This window comes from Gastrolobium bilobum, unplaced genomic scaffold (genome assembly GCF_033153095.1).
Source record: "Gastrolobium bilobum isolate Gb01-03AN ecotype WA unplaced genomic scaffold, APGP_CSIRO_Gbil_v1 utg15118, whole genome shotgun sequence".
In the NCBI taxonomy this organism is placed as follows: domain Eukaryota; kingdom Viridiplantae; phylum Streptophyta; class Magnoliopsida; order Fabales; family Fabaceae; genus Gastrolobium; species Gastrolobium bilobum.
Window position 1 is genome coordinate 328,385 of NW_026897539.1, and position 16,489 is coordinate 344,873.

Genomic DNA, 16,489 nt, shown 5'->3' on the forward strand with positions numbered 1-16,489 from the left:
TTAATATTCTCCACTATAATCAAGGTTTGCTCGTGAACAAGCACAAAGCTTCGTTGATAAATTGAGAAAATAAAGTTGAATAATTTAAGTTAATTAAATGCTTGAAATTGTTATAAAACAATAGATAATTAGAAAAATAATAGAGATAAGGGAATCATAGTGAACTGGAAGAGTATAGATGGAAATTCCATATGAACTCTATTTATAAGCTCTAATTACATATTATTAACTTATGGAGGAATTATATTTCTTTGGGAGTCATGGAAATCCAAATTAATATTATTTGTAATTCTCCCCTTGAATGTCTATTAAGATAAGGTATCTCATTAAAATCTTACTAGGAAAAAAATTACATTGAAGGAAAAAGAGTATACATTTTTAGTAATATGTATTGCAAACTGTTTCATTACAAACCATAACAGGAAAACTCAATGAGACAAAATCTTGATGAAGGAAAAAAGAGTGTAGTACATATTTTACCCCCTCAATGATAATATCATTTAATATCTCTAAGTCTACGAATCTCAATTTTATATATTAGCTTCTCAAAACTTGAATTAGGCGATGTCTTAATAAATAAATCTGTCGAATTATCTCTTGAACAAAAATAGTTGTGCTTTCATTTGTGATCGAAATCTTGTTTAGGAGATTGTCTCATTATAAATATTAAGAAAAACTTAGTTTGATGAAAATTATATATTACTTTGCATACAAAAAAAATTATATATTACTTTGGCATACTAAATGAGTGCTCGTTATCCATGTAAAATCTCTTTAAAATATTATTTATATAAGTTAATGGATAGATAAATATTCTATAAAGGTTATTATACCTAATATTGTTAGGAATGTGGCTTCCATACTCAAGAGAGGAGGTGAATTGAGTATTACAAAAATTTTACGAAAGTCCCATTCTAGTTTCTAAATTAATATATCAAGCAAACTTTGATATATGAAAAGCTAATCAATATATACAAGCTATAAATAACATATAATCTATTACAATTATAGAACCTATACTAGCATATACAAAATATCAAATAAGCAATTAAAATGTTAGAAATAAAGAGTTTAGAGAATTGCAAACACAATATATCTCGGTTCAGTCACCACCACTTATGACCTACGTCCAGACTGAAGTCGCTCGATCAATTCTTTCACTATCTATCAAGCTTTACATGTGGTTGACAAACCGCTACAATCTTCCAAGACTTCAGGTTCTTTGATACCTTACAACCTCCAAGTTTATGGGTATTTGGAAATCTTACACTTCACTCCAAATTTACTTATATATTTGGATACCTTTCTAATACAATGGGTTTCACTACCCTCTCAATTCAAGAATGCAAAAGGAAGGTGTTTGGAAATAAATATACACTCTCAAAGTGTAGATATACAACTTGAAGTACTATAAGTATATGAATTTTCAAAATATGAGCTCAAATATATTTGATCTTTGAAAAATATGAAAGAATATGTAAATGATAGTGTAGAAGTTCTTAAATTATCCTTAGTATGTGTGGAAATGATGCCCCAAATGTTTTAGAGCCGTTGAGAATGCATATATAGTGTTCCTATTGAAAACTAGTCATTTATAGCTGTTATATGTATTCAGGACAGTAAGGATTTGAATGCTTTTCATGAGGGATTCAAATCCTTTCTTATGGGAACAAGAGATTCAAATCCTTTTGTGAAGGTTTTGAATCATCCCCTGACTACAATAACATTGTTTTGTATTTTGGTATAACTTGAGTTATTCTTATCAGATTAATTGATATTGGTCTCTTTGCAAAGATAAAAGATATATCTACAACTTCTATGAAGAACACAAATCCAAATATTTCATCTTTGATACAAAAAATTATCTAAAAGACAGCAATCAAATTATGCAATAAATTTTAAGTTCAAATATGTTCTAGCTTGCTTCCAACCACTTTTGTGAAAGATCTTGACTTGATAAATATGTTTTGAAGATATGAAACATGTCAATGATCTTTTCCATAGATTTTTAAAATTTCTTTTAAGTATATAAAAGGTTATGAATTATGCAATTTGAAAAACATGTTTACTTTGAGCTCATAGAATGCAATATACCATATACCCTTACATGTGAGTCTAAATCCTAGAGATATAATTCTAAAAAAGATTTGGGACTTAACTTCTTATCTTAGTGCTTGGACCTGGATGCTTCTCTTGACTTTTGCACTTGACTTGTTAGATTGAAAATACTTGGCCCTTTGTTGGTTTTGATCCTTTTTCACCATTATATTGAGCTTTTTTAGATGTTATCCATGGTTTGTTGTTGCCTTTGATTTTCAATGCTCATCCTTGCTCTGCCCACTTTGATGACTCATCATTCTTCTTATATGACTTTATCGTATATCTTTAATCTTCATATAGACATGATGTTTTTGCTCTTGATTAAGGTTGTTCTCTTTTTGTTGTTGCCACTTTGTTATCATCAAAACTTACCTTATATCTAAAAATATGTCTTTATTGCTTTAATCCATTGAATGGTATTTGAAGCTTTATTAAACAAATTTCCCAGGAATTTTAATATAGCATTTTGGATCCGTCTGGAATTTTCATATAAATTTCAATATCGAATGAATGAGCCATATAAGTAGGCTATAACAACATCTATTAGATACATGTCAACTTTTTCACAAGTTCAAGTCTGTATTCAACAACCAATATAGACGGGTCAGGCCTACACAGGCCAAGCCAAATGTCCCTGAAATGCCCCTACTTTTTTAACACCTCTAATTGTAACCTACCTTGTCTTGAGAGCCTATAAATAGAGACATGTACAAAGCTTCAGAATATACTACAATACAAGAAGAAGCTATTCCTTTACCTCTCTATTACCTCTATTTTTTCTTATAGTTATTCTTTTATAGTTACTTACTTTACCTTTGTTAATTTTTTTTAGTTACCTTTTATTTTACAACAGTTTGATATTTTTTTAACATTTAATATTATTAGAAAAAAAATCTCATACTGACCTGTTAATAGAAAGTAGATTCTTGCACTTAGTGAAAGTTAGCACATAATTTCAAAAAAAAAAAAAAAAAAATAGTATTAAAAATAAGAGAAAAGTTCATAATCCCCCCATGTGATTTTTTTTATCACTTACACCCCTATGCTTTTTTTTTTCTTATCAATTATCCCCTTGTAATTTTTTTGCCTAAGTCCACCTTTAACTTTAGTAATTAAACTAACTTGTCCACTTTATCCTTATTTTATAATTGAAATTTTGTTTATCAAAAATAGAATCTGACCCTAAAAATAAAAAATGTGACAAAGTCTACTTGATTATGACTAGAAAAAAACAACATGTAATAGATCGGAGAACAATAGTTGTTGGAAAGGGGCTTGAAATTTTTCACATGAAATAATTTATAGCTAGATGTGACAAAATGAAGGAAATCACATTAACTAACAAAAAATAAAAAGCGGTCAAAAAGCATTGGCCCCAACATCAAATATGCAAATTGTAACACCCCATGTGCACCCGGCGTACTAAACATACATATGGCAATAGCGCAACTAATTAAATGCGGAAGCTAACTTTTCTTTTCGATTATGACGTCATTAATATTAACCAAATAGATTATTTAATCCATTTTCAAAATAATGTCTGTATGTAAATTGCAATAAAAGCTAACTGAATAACCTCATTAAATAAGTGTGTATCTAGTCACGGAACTACAACACGTAGACTGAACAATATCCTGATAGATTGTACAACTCAAATCTAACTAAACAAGACATAATCAATGTGCCATGGACAATCCTCATGCTCACCAAATAGGGCAACAAAGCCTAATAGAGTATCAGCTCAAATAACCATATAATGATATACCAAAAGCAAAGCATGATAATCATCCAGAAAATCAGCACAACAGCAGGCATAAAATCAGTCAACTAAGCTCCAGCCTCCTGCCTCCTGAGGTATCAACCTTCGAGATACCTGAACCTGAAAATGTGCCCCAAACGTGGGGTGAGATCTCTAAAAAGAAATCTCAGTAAGACAAGGGGTTCTCAAGGATCTCTCCACCCCAAGCTCACTTACATGTGCAATATAAGTTCTAAAACAGTAAACAATACAAGTTCCAAAATCTGTACAATGCAACATATAATCATGTAATGTGTGTCAGAATCCTACTGGCTAGAGAAAATGCAAGAATTACATACGTCTACAACCCTCAGTAGTACAAGACGCTCCTTGTACCCACCCATAGGATCACCATATTGTATGATGCTACATACTCAGGCTTACCGTCTAGGTGGAACACTACATACATATCATAAGGCATTTGCATTTAACAGCTCAAAAGCATTTCAATAAATCATCATTTCAGAGTTAATTGAAGATTAGTGGTGTGTTTGAGTGATTTTAAATGAGGTGGCACTTGTGGGGCCTACCTCACTTAAGTGGGATATTAGGGCACATGACAAATAGTGAGAGTGCATCATCTTCCTCACTTTCTCCTTCAAAACCCGTAGCCCCCTTCCACCATTGAAGAAAAGAGTTAAAACTTGAGAAATTCATAACTCAAGCTACACTCAACGAAATCGAATGATTCCAAAGCCAAACTTGTGTAAAATTTCGAGAGGAAAACATTGATACCCTTATTTTCAAGTGGGGAGCACTGTGTGAAGAGATCCTCCCCTAATAAAGTGACGGTTTTGAAGCTTTTGTGGGCCATTGGAGGTGGCTTGGCTTGCTTTAGTGCTTGAAAACACATCCTAGGAGTTCTTGGAGATCATTTGTGGTAAGTATTCCAACATTTGACTTGATTTGACGATAGACTAAAAATGGGTATAGATTTTGAATAAGTGTGAGTGGATTGAGGTAGTTGGAGGCATGTAATGGTAGTGTCCCTTTGAAATTTAATGCTCACAATGATGAATGATGATGAATGAACTAATAAAAATTATTGTGATAAAGTTTGGTAACTTAGACAAATTTTGATGGATGAACTAGGAGTTCTTGTAAAACAAGGTGTTGAGGAACGGTGTAAATGAGTTATGGATGCCTTGAATCATTAATAATAAGGTAAAATGAGTGTGTAATGCATATGAATTGAGTGGAAAACCTTGTCCCCCATGATATGTATTTTCGGCCTAGAGGGAACGATTAGGGGAACGTGATGCTAAGTGATAATGTAAGGTAAATGAGAATTGTATTGGTGTTGAGAAAGGTTCTGTAACCATGAGTTGATTGGGTGTGATTGAAACACGGGTAACATTTTGGGCCTTGTGGCCGAACTTATAGTGTGATGGAAGGATTGCAATATGTTATTTGTTGTGCTTGTTAGATAAGTTAATTGATGATCATGTGTGTGCGATCATTGTAGGTGGCCTCCCTCGGACATGATTGTAGAGGACTAACTCTTGAAGATACCTAGTTTGGGAGCTTCTAACAGGTAATTCCTTAGTACTGGGGTTAATCCCCGTGTGTGCTCCACCATGCCCATTGGGGTAGTGGTTGGAAAGTTGTTTGTTCAATGATGTGATTATAACATGCTCATGCATATGTATATATATATATATATATTGGGTACATAGAGTGTATCGTATCTTTGGCCAATAGATAGTTGCTTTCGGGCGTTACGGACTTTCACTGGATAGGTCTCCATGATGGAGTTTCAGTTGGTCTGGGGCCATAGAGCTGTGATCCTTTAAGGAGCACTCTAGGAATGTCTCGGGTGTATTGGATGGAGGGTGCCTTGGATGATGTTCTGGGAACACTTCCTTAGATGAGAACACGTAGGCTATATGTCGAGGCCAATAGGCCGGATGTTGCGTGGTTTTGGCTATGACCATTCCAGCTTCATCATATGTTTACTCCATATGCTTCCCTACTTCACTAAATCCCCTTGCTTTATCCCTTTTTGGTTGTTATGATGCGTTATTGATATTACATCTGAGTGAGCCATTAGGCGAAGTGATCTCCAGAACCTCTGAATTACTGAGATATATTCGTATATCTCACCCCGTGTTTGGGGCATTATTTCAGGTAGTAGCAGTGGGGCTGGAGCTGTGGGCAAGAGGCCCATAGGATGCGCACTTGGGGATTTGAGCACTGTTGCATTTTTGGGGCCACTTTGGCATAGGCTAGACTTAGGGCATGAACATTGTATATGGATTTAGGATTATGTATATTGTCATATTTGTTCATACCATATTTTGCCTAATTCTAGCTGATAATTTATGATGTTGTATTTCGGAAGATTTATTTGTATTTATGCTTATTATTTAGAAGGATTGTAATTTGTAAATTATGGACTTTGTGTAATATTTGAAGTATGTATGTGATGAAAGGGCAATAGGCCTATTCTAGGTATGATTATATGTTATTTCAAGAATGCATGCAAATGGGACAAGGTGATTGAAATAAATCTAAGTTTTGATAAAGTGAGCATGAATGATAAATGGACGAAAATAATGCAAATGGTTATGGGTTGTAAGAGCACCAAGGCATTGTTGGTCTTTGAGTGCCACCCTTGTCTATTAGGTACCCTTGAGGCATAATAACACAGTTTTGATAAAATGGGATAGGTTGAATAAACAAAGGAGGTGCCGTCAAAATTTATAATAAATGGTAGTTCTACGATGACTTTGGGAGAGCATATCTCCCTCCACAGAGGTCCAATAGAGATGTGTCATATATCATTTTGAAGCTTAAGATGTCAGCTATGTTGTGTTAAAATTTGGTATCATTCGGAGAAGTATAACTTGCCAAGTTTTCAAATGAATACAGACTACTCTATTCCGCGCTATAGAATGCAGCTTCTGTAAACGATATTCAAAAATTCATATCTCCCCCGTTTCTTACTCAAATTAGGCTTATGATATGTCAAATTAAAGCCCTGGGAATCTAGTTTCTTGTATCCAAAATTCAGAATTTACTGGACAATGGACCACTCCCAGCTTGAATTAGAACTAACGCTGCTAAACCTTAAAATGTTAAAATGGAAGTGATGTTCCGATAGCAGGATCGGGAACGACTTATATGTATAGGGAACGTTCCGTGTATGGGGGAACGTCACACGTTCCTAGCTCATACATGATTTAGTAAAATGGATATAACTTGAGCTATAGGGCTCCAAATTGAGTTAGGTTTGGACCTATATGAAGCTAACACATAGGGTTATAACCTAGTAAAAGTTTAGGACGATTGAGTATATGGATTATTCCCTGTTTAATTTATAAGTTGCTGCCCTGTTTTGTTTAGAGTCTATTTACAGTATTGAGGGATCAACTTCGGGTGAGTGTATCCGGAGTTATAGAACTCAAAATGAGGCGTGTGATACCTTGTTGGAAAGATAATTGAATCTATTTTAACATACTAAAAGATGGGAAACTAATAATGTGTGTATCACGCCCAATAGTGAAAGGACAGAAGCATGTTCAGTGTTAGGAAAAGTGGAAAAGCAAGATTTTGCTAAGTTGGTTTATGGGAACCTCTTAGCAACTTAAATAAATATTGTATGACAGTTAAGCATGTGTAATGTTAATTCTACATATAGATTTCAGTTATTATCACAGTTTATATCATTACAATTTATACTGTTTTCAAATACTTACGTAATGAAAAGGAAAAAGTTTACTCGTATTTTTAAATAAACTAATGTGATTATAACTGCGCTTAATATCATAATCAATGTTAACAATACCGGACGTAACGAGCTGTTACAATTTGCATTTAATAGCTCAAACGCATTTCAATAAATCATCATTTCAGAAAGGCACATCATGCATATAAATCATCCCTCCATAAGGTATGGTGGAACCAATAATGGGCAAAACCGAGGACACGAAAACTTACCTCGCAAGAAATCAATCCAAGCCAAAGTCCACACTAGCTCAAGGTCCACAAACAGCACAATCACAACCTGTTTAGGCCAGCAATCATATCAATATTTATAATCTAATAGTTCATGACATAAAGACAACGTTCTCCTTATCGTTTCATGCCATTAGGCTTCTCCCAAAGCCACAAGCCCTTAATCCAATTGATTCAGACATAGTTTAATCGTTACAGAGGCTCAACCCCATCAATCATGGGTCCACAAATCCAAAATACTATTCTGTATGAACAGGACAGTGACACTCTCGAAATTCCCAGAATATTCGGATATTTGTCGGGGCCATATCCAGATATCCATATCCGGATATCATATATGGATATCCATATCCAGATATCACCAAGCCCATATCCGAATATTAATATCCGGATATCAATATTCGGATATTTCGCGACAGAATGTAGTTTCCGCAATCCGCGAGATATCCCTCCCAAGGTTCCGTTTTAACACTTTTAAATGTTAAAGCATGCATCTTTATTCCCCTTTAGGTCAGTATTCATGTTGGTTACTTAACATAATCATTTTACATGCCAAAACTCCTTCTTTATCAAATAAACTCATGAACCAAGGTTAGAATATATACAAGCTTCCAAAACAGAGGAAAAACAGTGACTTGGAGCTTCCTATGACACTCAACAGTGCAGCAACCAAGGGACCACGAAAATGAGTAACAAGTTAGGTCCTTTATCAACAAAAATGGCTTCTTGAGACAACACAAACAAAGAAAATGGCTCCACAACGCCCAACCAAATGGGTAGCCCGCAACTCAGAATACACAGCCTACTCCCACTCTCAAGGTAGCACCTTCCTTCCTCACCAACCACACACCCAAGTGTTTACAATATTTGGAGAAGAAATCAAAGAGAAAGGATGAGTTTTGCTTGAGTTTTCATGAAGAAGAAGAAGGTGGCAAGCTAGGAGGCTCAAAGTTTCAGAAAGAGACGCGTAGGAAATGTGGAGCTGACCTAAAAACTTGTGCCACTAATATTTATAGGAGGATTAAGTTTAATCACATTGTATTAGCACTAATAGCTTCGCTTCTAATTTTAATCCCAAACTTTGGATTCTGAACCTAGCCATTTTTCTAGGATTTTTAATATTTTTATTTTATTTTTCGCAGCACTTTGTCGGTATGCGCTTTTATGTAGCCGGTATCAGTTCTGACATCAATTCTCATTATTTCGACTCCAAACTTATTATACTAGTCCTAGATATTATTCTAGTGATATATACATACTTTTCATCATTTTTCGGAATACTTTATCGGTACGCATTTATACCGAGAAGCATAACCGGTATCTGCACTTTTCGTCAGAAAAGCAACTTTCAACCTTATTAATCACTTACTATAGTTATTTAAGCTCTCTCATAGATATTCAAGGTCAATTATGGAATTATTTCTTAATATCATAATTATATTAATCAATTTCCTTATTTAACGGTGTAGGTTCTTACATTCACCCCACCTTTTAAGGATTTTGTCCGCAAAATAATAAGCATATCTGTCCCGAAACTCAGGGTACTGTCGGAGAAGCTCGTCCTCTCGCTCCCAAGTACATTCCTCAGGAGTTCTTCCTGTCCATTGTACCTTGACGAAAGGAATGATCTTGCTCCTCAGCTTCTTCTCGCCACGATCGAGAATCTTAAGTGGTCCGACGGGAGTATTTATGTTCTCCCGAACTTTCACATCATCAGGTTGCACCACGTGCGATGGATCCATAATATAATTCTGAAGTTGAGACACGTGAAACACGTCGTGGATGTTGGTCAAGTTCGAAGGCAAGGCAAGCCGGTAAGCAACAAGCCTTACCCTACCAATTATCTGGTATGGCCCAACACCGGTGACAGGTGATAGTCTCACAAACACATGCTCACCCTCACTGAACTTCAGTGGTCAATGCTTGGTATCGTAGTAACTCTTCTAGCGATTCTGCTCCTGCTTCAGCTTTTCTCTGATCATCTGGATTTGCTGGGTGGTATCTTGGACGAAATCCAAGCCAAACAACTTACGATCTCCAACCTCAGACTAACAGGTAGGAGTCCGACACCTCCTACCATACAGCGCCTCGTAGGGTGCCATGCCTAAAATAGCATGAAAACTGTTGTTGTACGAAAACTCAACCAATGGCAGGTACCTATCCCACGCTGAGCCCTGCTCCAATGTGCAAGCTCTCAACATGTCCTCCAAGGTCTGGATGGTCCACTCAGTTTGTCCGTCAGTCTGAGGATGATAGGCTGTACTCAATCTCAATTGAGTACCAAAAGCTCCCTGCAGCGCCTTCCGGAACCGAGATGTGAACTTCAGGTCCCTATCACTGATGATACTCTCGGGCACCCCGTGAAGCCTCACGATCTCGCAAACATACAGTCTGGCCAACTGCACAGTAGTGAAGCTCACCTTTACTAGAAAAAATGGGCAGACTTAGTCAATCTGTCCACAATGACCCAGATAGAGTCATAATCAGCCTGAGTCTAAGGCAAACCCACCATGAAGTCCATAGAAATGCTCTCTCATTTCCACTGTCGTATCTCAAGAGGTTGAAACTTACCAGACGGTTCCTGGTGTTCAATCTTCATCTTCTGACAATTCAAACATTTGGACACATAGACCGCTATGTCTTTCTTCATGCCCGGCCACCAGAAATTCCTCTTCAAATTCTGATACATCTTTGTAGCCCCAGAGTAGATAGTGAATTGGCTCTTAAGAGCCTCTGACATCACCTCCATAGTCAATGAACCTCTGGGTACAACAATCCTCTTCTGGAACGTCAACAGTCCATCCTCATTCCAAGATATATCATATTGGTTCTTTACCAAGTCTAGGCACTCTCTCTGTACTTGCGCCTCTTTGATCTTCTCCATCAACTCGTTTTCAACTCCAACGGTTTCCATCTTGAGAAGTGCACCCCCAACAGAGAGGTCACTGTCAGATCTCGAAACTTCTCAATAACATCAAAATCCTCATTCGATTCTCTGGGATCACCAGTCACTTCATCAATAGAGGTGACCTGGCCCTACATATTCTACTCCTCACAATAACTCAGGTGAGTTTAGGTCCTATTCCATGACTCTATCCTTGTCTCAACTTACAATTTCTATAAGTCATTACTCTCAAAATAAAATCATATTCATGTTCATTTCAGTTAGTATATGTTAATTGATTTACCAATTCACATAGTAACGTTCCTTAGTTCACGTACACTTGCAAAATTTTCTAATTCAAATAACATAATAAATAAATACTCTATGCAACATCATACCTCAATCTCCATGGCATCTGTAAAATCGAAAGTCAATAAAGGATGGTACAACATCGAGGTATTAAAACAGTTCATGGCATTTACTTCATGCTTAGTACTATTCGTGGTGTTCACATGCAATCTACATATGAAACATATCACTAATTTCATGTTAACATAGAGTTATAGAGACCACTCAACCCACAAAACTAACTGTATATACACTTGCCTCGCATATGTCAGATTATGCGTGGCCTTGCCACAAAGTCCAAGTGTTACACACTTAACTCCTTAAAGAGAATTTCACATTCTCAACAAACCTGACTAGAGAGTATTCCTCACTCACCAGCAATAAGATATCTTCTCTTTTGTTTTTAAAATAAAGCACCATCACAACATGTAATTGCATAAGCCATCTTACCTTTCATGCCAAATTTGGCATATCACTCTTCGTATATTTTACTCATATTTCAAGTCTTTGATGCATTATCACACCGTGAGGCAACTAAAATTTATTGATCTGTGCACCCGGGCCACCCGATGAGTCAAACTCAAATCGATGCCCTCATGGGATCTTAGGATCCAATCCCCAAAGGAAAGCCCATGACATAGATTATCGGTCAAAGAACAACTAGGCATACTAGCCTTTTGTGTACCTCGTACACAAGGATCACTCAATGGATCACGCATCAACTGAGCGTTCCAACAAACTCCTCAGAGGCAACCTCTTCGGTTGCATCCCCTCCAGGGATAGTCCACCATAAGCTGATGGCCAATAACCCGCTCTATAAACCTAGTTCCTCAGGCTATATTATCAAACACTTCAATACAACATTCAATGTATAACATAATTCATACATCATATTATGCAATCACAACAATCCAACACATAATTTCTCAACAGCCTGTGCATACCCAAAGTGATCTCAAGGTTGACCATGGGTAGACAAATAAGACCTGTTACGCAGTCTTGGCCATCCGACTCAAATACCACATCTAGATAAATAGATGAAGCATCGCATTTCTTCCCCGTAGTGGTAATAACCCTTAGAGATAGAGAAAACTCAAATATGGGCAAGTTCAGCCCCACAACAATCAGAGTCGCAATAAATAAGTGCGCCGTCCCTAAGTCAAAAATATATCACCAAAGTATCTCCAACATGAATTATACCTTTCACAAGGTGCAGATCTCGGTCCGTCTGCTGACTATCCGACGTATAAACTCGGTCGGTCTCTGGTGGTGCAGAAATCATCTGGAATGGTACCTCATGAGCAACCGCAGCACTAGCGACATGTGTAAAGCAGTCTCTGGAGTAGTGGCCCTCCTTGCCACTCTTGAAGCATATCAGCTCACCCGAAGCACAACGTCCCAAATGCTCCTTCTCGCAACCTGTACACTTCGGGACAGTCGAAGATCTAGCAAAGTTTCTCGCCTGAATAGTAGTCCTCTTGAATTTGTTGAATAGTTGTTTTGCCTGTAGCTGCTTCCCTTTACCTCTGCCCCCAAATTCCCTAACCCTCCAATTGGTGGAACCACTAGTTCCTTTCGCCTCAGATTCTTTGACCTTTTTTGCCTCGTGGTTCACACGAACCTTCTCGAAATCACAGCCTTGCTGAATGTAGGTATCGAAGTCTTTAGATGTTAATCCAGCTATCCTCTCCATTTGACCCCCTGTAACGGTTTGTACCCTTGCAGCTTGCTCCGCCTTCGTAACACACCTCTTGACAAAGTGACCTGACTTGCCACATCTGAAACATACTTTTTGTTCTTACCTGCAAGTACCCTTGAGTCTTTCCACACGTGCTGCACTTAAGCAATGAGGATTCATTCCCAACTAGCATCCCTCTAACTCCACTCCCAAACTGATGTGGGGATGGAGGTGGTGGCAGCGGAGGATGTTGACCGTCATTACAACCCATTCTCAACTCCTCCAGTACGACCCGTACCATGGTCATATACGCTAGTCGGTTCGCCTCTAATACATCTTCAATGGCTTTCCAGTTTGTCTCTCTAATGACATCCATCATAGCCTGGTTGGTCGCATCTAGGTGGAACACTACATACATATCATAAGGCATTTGCATTTAACAGCTCAAAAGCATTTCAATAAGTCATCATTTCAGAAAGGCACTTCATGCATATAAACCATCCCTCCATAAGGTATGGTGGAACCAATAATGGGCAAAACCGAGGATATGAAAGCTTACCTCGCAAGCAATCAATCCAAGCCAAAGTCCACACTAGCTCAAGGTCCACAAACAGCACAATCACAATCTGTTTAGGCCAGCAATCATATCCACAACACCCAACCAAATGGGCAGCCCCCAACTCAGAATACACAGCCTACTCCCACTCTCAAGGTAGCACCTTCCTTCCTCACCAATCACACACCTAAGTGTTTACAATATTTGAAGAAGAAATCAAAGAGAAAGGATGAGTTTTGCTTGAATTTTCATGAAGAAGAAGAAGGTGGCAAGCTAGGAGGCTCAAAGTTTATGAAAGAGGCGCGTAGGAAATGTGGAGCTGACCTAAAAAGTTGTGCCACTAATATTTATAGGCGGATTAAGTTTAATCACACTGTATTAGCACTAATAGCTCCGCTTCTAATTTTAATCCCAAACTTTGGATTATGAACCTAATCATATTTTTATTTTATTTTGCGCAGCACTTTGCTGGTATGCGCTTTTACGTAGCCAGTATCATTTCTGACTTCAATTCTCATTATTTCGACTCCAAACTTGTTATACTAGTCCTAGATATTATTCTAGTGATATATACATATTTTTCATAATTTTTCCGAATACTTTATCGGTACGCATTTATACCGAGAAATAGAACCGATATCTGCATTTTTCATCAGAAAAGCGACTTTCAACCTTATTAATCACTTACTATAGTTATTTAAGCTCTCTCATAGTTATTCAAGGTCAATTATGGAATTATTTTCTAATATCATAATTATATTAATCAATTTCCTAATTTAACGGTGCGAGTTCTTACACAAATTAAGGCATCTTTTATCTTTCTCCTCTTTTATATATATATATATATATATATATATATTATATATATATATATATATTATAAAAAAAGAAAATAATAGAAGTGACGTATAAATAACATTTTCATAATAACATAAAAAGAATAAAACGGTAGCTGCATGCCAAACAATGCGGGATTGGTTAAGGAATAATAGAAGAAAGATCCCTTTATTTAAAAGTGATTGCTTTCAAAATTTCGAATGTTAATCTTTTTTGTGATTTTTTTAGGGTGTTATGTTCATTTTTTGAAACCTTTGAAAAGGACATAACACATGGTTGTTCTTTGTATTTTTTTATTTTTTTTTGTAAATAAAGAGGGGCTAAGTCCCAGAAACAGAAAGAAATTACAAATCAGAAACTAACAAGCTAGACATATTTCTAGCATCAGCAACTATAAGTTCCATCAACTGAGGAGGAGGATCTTTAAAAATCTTGAAATGGAGATTATTAGTCTGCCCAGCTTTAGCTAACCAATGAGCACATTTGTTGTTTTCTCTCTTGGTATGAACAAGATGAATAGTCCAATCTGCTTTTAACCATAATCTCAATCTGCTAGTGACTTGAGAGTCCCTAGGATCTTCATGCTGCTCCTTTAACATCTGGATGGCTTGGCTAGAATCACATTCTAGCTCTATTCTTTTTAATCCTGTTCCCCAAAGCAGTTCCAAACCTTTCAGGAATCCCCATAATTCTGCATCAAGAGGATTGCAGGAACCTAAATTACAATAGAAGCTTCCCAAAAAGGATCCATTGTGATCTCTTAATATACCACCACAACTAGCTTTTTTCATGCCACTAGAAGAAGCTCCATCACAATTCAACTTAACCCACCCTTGCTTGGGGGCTGTCCAAACGCTATCGTTGGAATCACCACGGCGCTGATAAATTCGGGCTTGCAGAATCTGTTGGACAAACATCCAAATTGAAGCCTGTGATTGCTCATCATGACAGAAATGATCTTCATGGATCTCCAAATTTCTCCACTTCCACAAAAACCAACAAGTAGTAAAGAAAATATCCCTCCAGTCCTTCACTTTATTGGAGGACCACATGTTATCGATATTTAAAGTCAACCAATCCTGCAAATTCGAATTCATAAAGGAATTGGGTATCGAACCTGTAAACCAAGATTGCCAAATTTTCCTAGCATGTCTACAATCACGAAGAACATGAATAATAGTTTCCTCATGATTTGGACAACTGGGACAGACATTTGAACCTCCGCTCCACTTACTGGTTCTGCTGCGCACTGAAAGTTTAGCAAGCAAAGTCATCCACATAAACACTTTCACTCGTTCTGGTCCATTCCACGACCAAACTTTTTTCCATAAGCTAGTGTGAACATCTGCTGGGAAGTTCATAAGATTACAGTAAGCGACCTTAACCAAAGAAGTTGAGTGATGATTATTGATCCAAACTAATCTATCATCCCCATTCCTTGGAATAAGCCTGAGATGATTTGTTACTGCATCAGCCAAATCTGACTCCAGAAATTGATGAACAACTTCAAGACGGAAACCATCATCCACCATGTAATCTGCAATTGATTTCTGACTCTCCTCCCACGGCACCTGATTGCTCGACAACTGCTGCAAATTTTCCTCCCATCCCAACCAGTTATCAGTCCAAAGCTTTACTTCAGAACCATCTGCTATTTCCCATCTAAGACCAGCAAGGAAATTACTCCAACATTTAGCAAGATCACGCCAAAGTTTAGAGTCATATGATTTTGCCTTTATACCTCTCCTTAAGTCTTGACCTCTACCATACTTGGCTACTAAAATCTTAACCCATAAATCATCTTTCTTAGTTAACACCTTCCACGCCAGTTTATGAATATAAGCTTCATTTTGGAGTCGAAGGTTAATTATTCCCAAACCACCTCTATCTTTGGGTTTATACATTTGATCCCAAGCTACTAAATGAGCTCGCCTTCTGCTATTCTGATCTCCCCAAATGAAAGCCCTTTGTATCTGCTCAATTTCATCACAAAACGTTACTGGTAAAAGACCATTCTGCATATGGAAAGAAGGGATTGCAGCAATGACCGATTTCACCAAAGTAACTCGACCAGCAAAAGAAAGGCAATGGCTTTTCCAACCATCCAGTTTTGAACGTATCTTATCCTTGATAGCTCCATAGTCTGCTTTAATATATCTCCCTTGTTTAACAATAGAGCCTAAATATCTGCCAATACTAGAAGTGCGCTTAAAGCCCATTCTGTTGACAATCCTTGTAGCAACTTGAGTATCAGTATTCGGGGAAAAATAAATCAAAGATTTATTTGCACTAACACTTTGCCCCGACATCTCACAAAAGAGATTAATACAA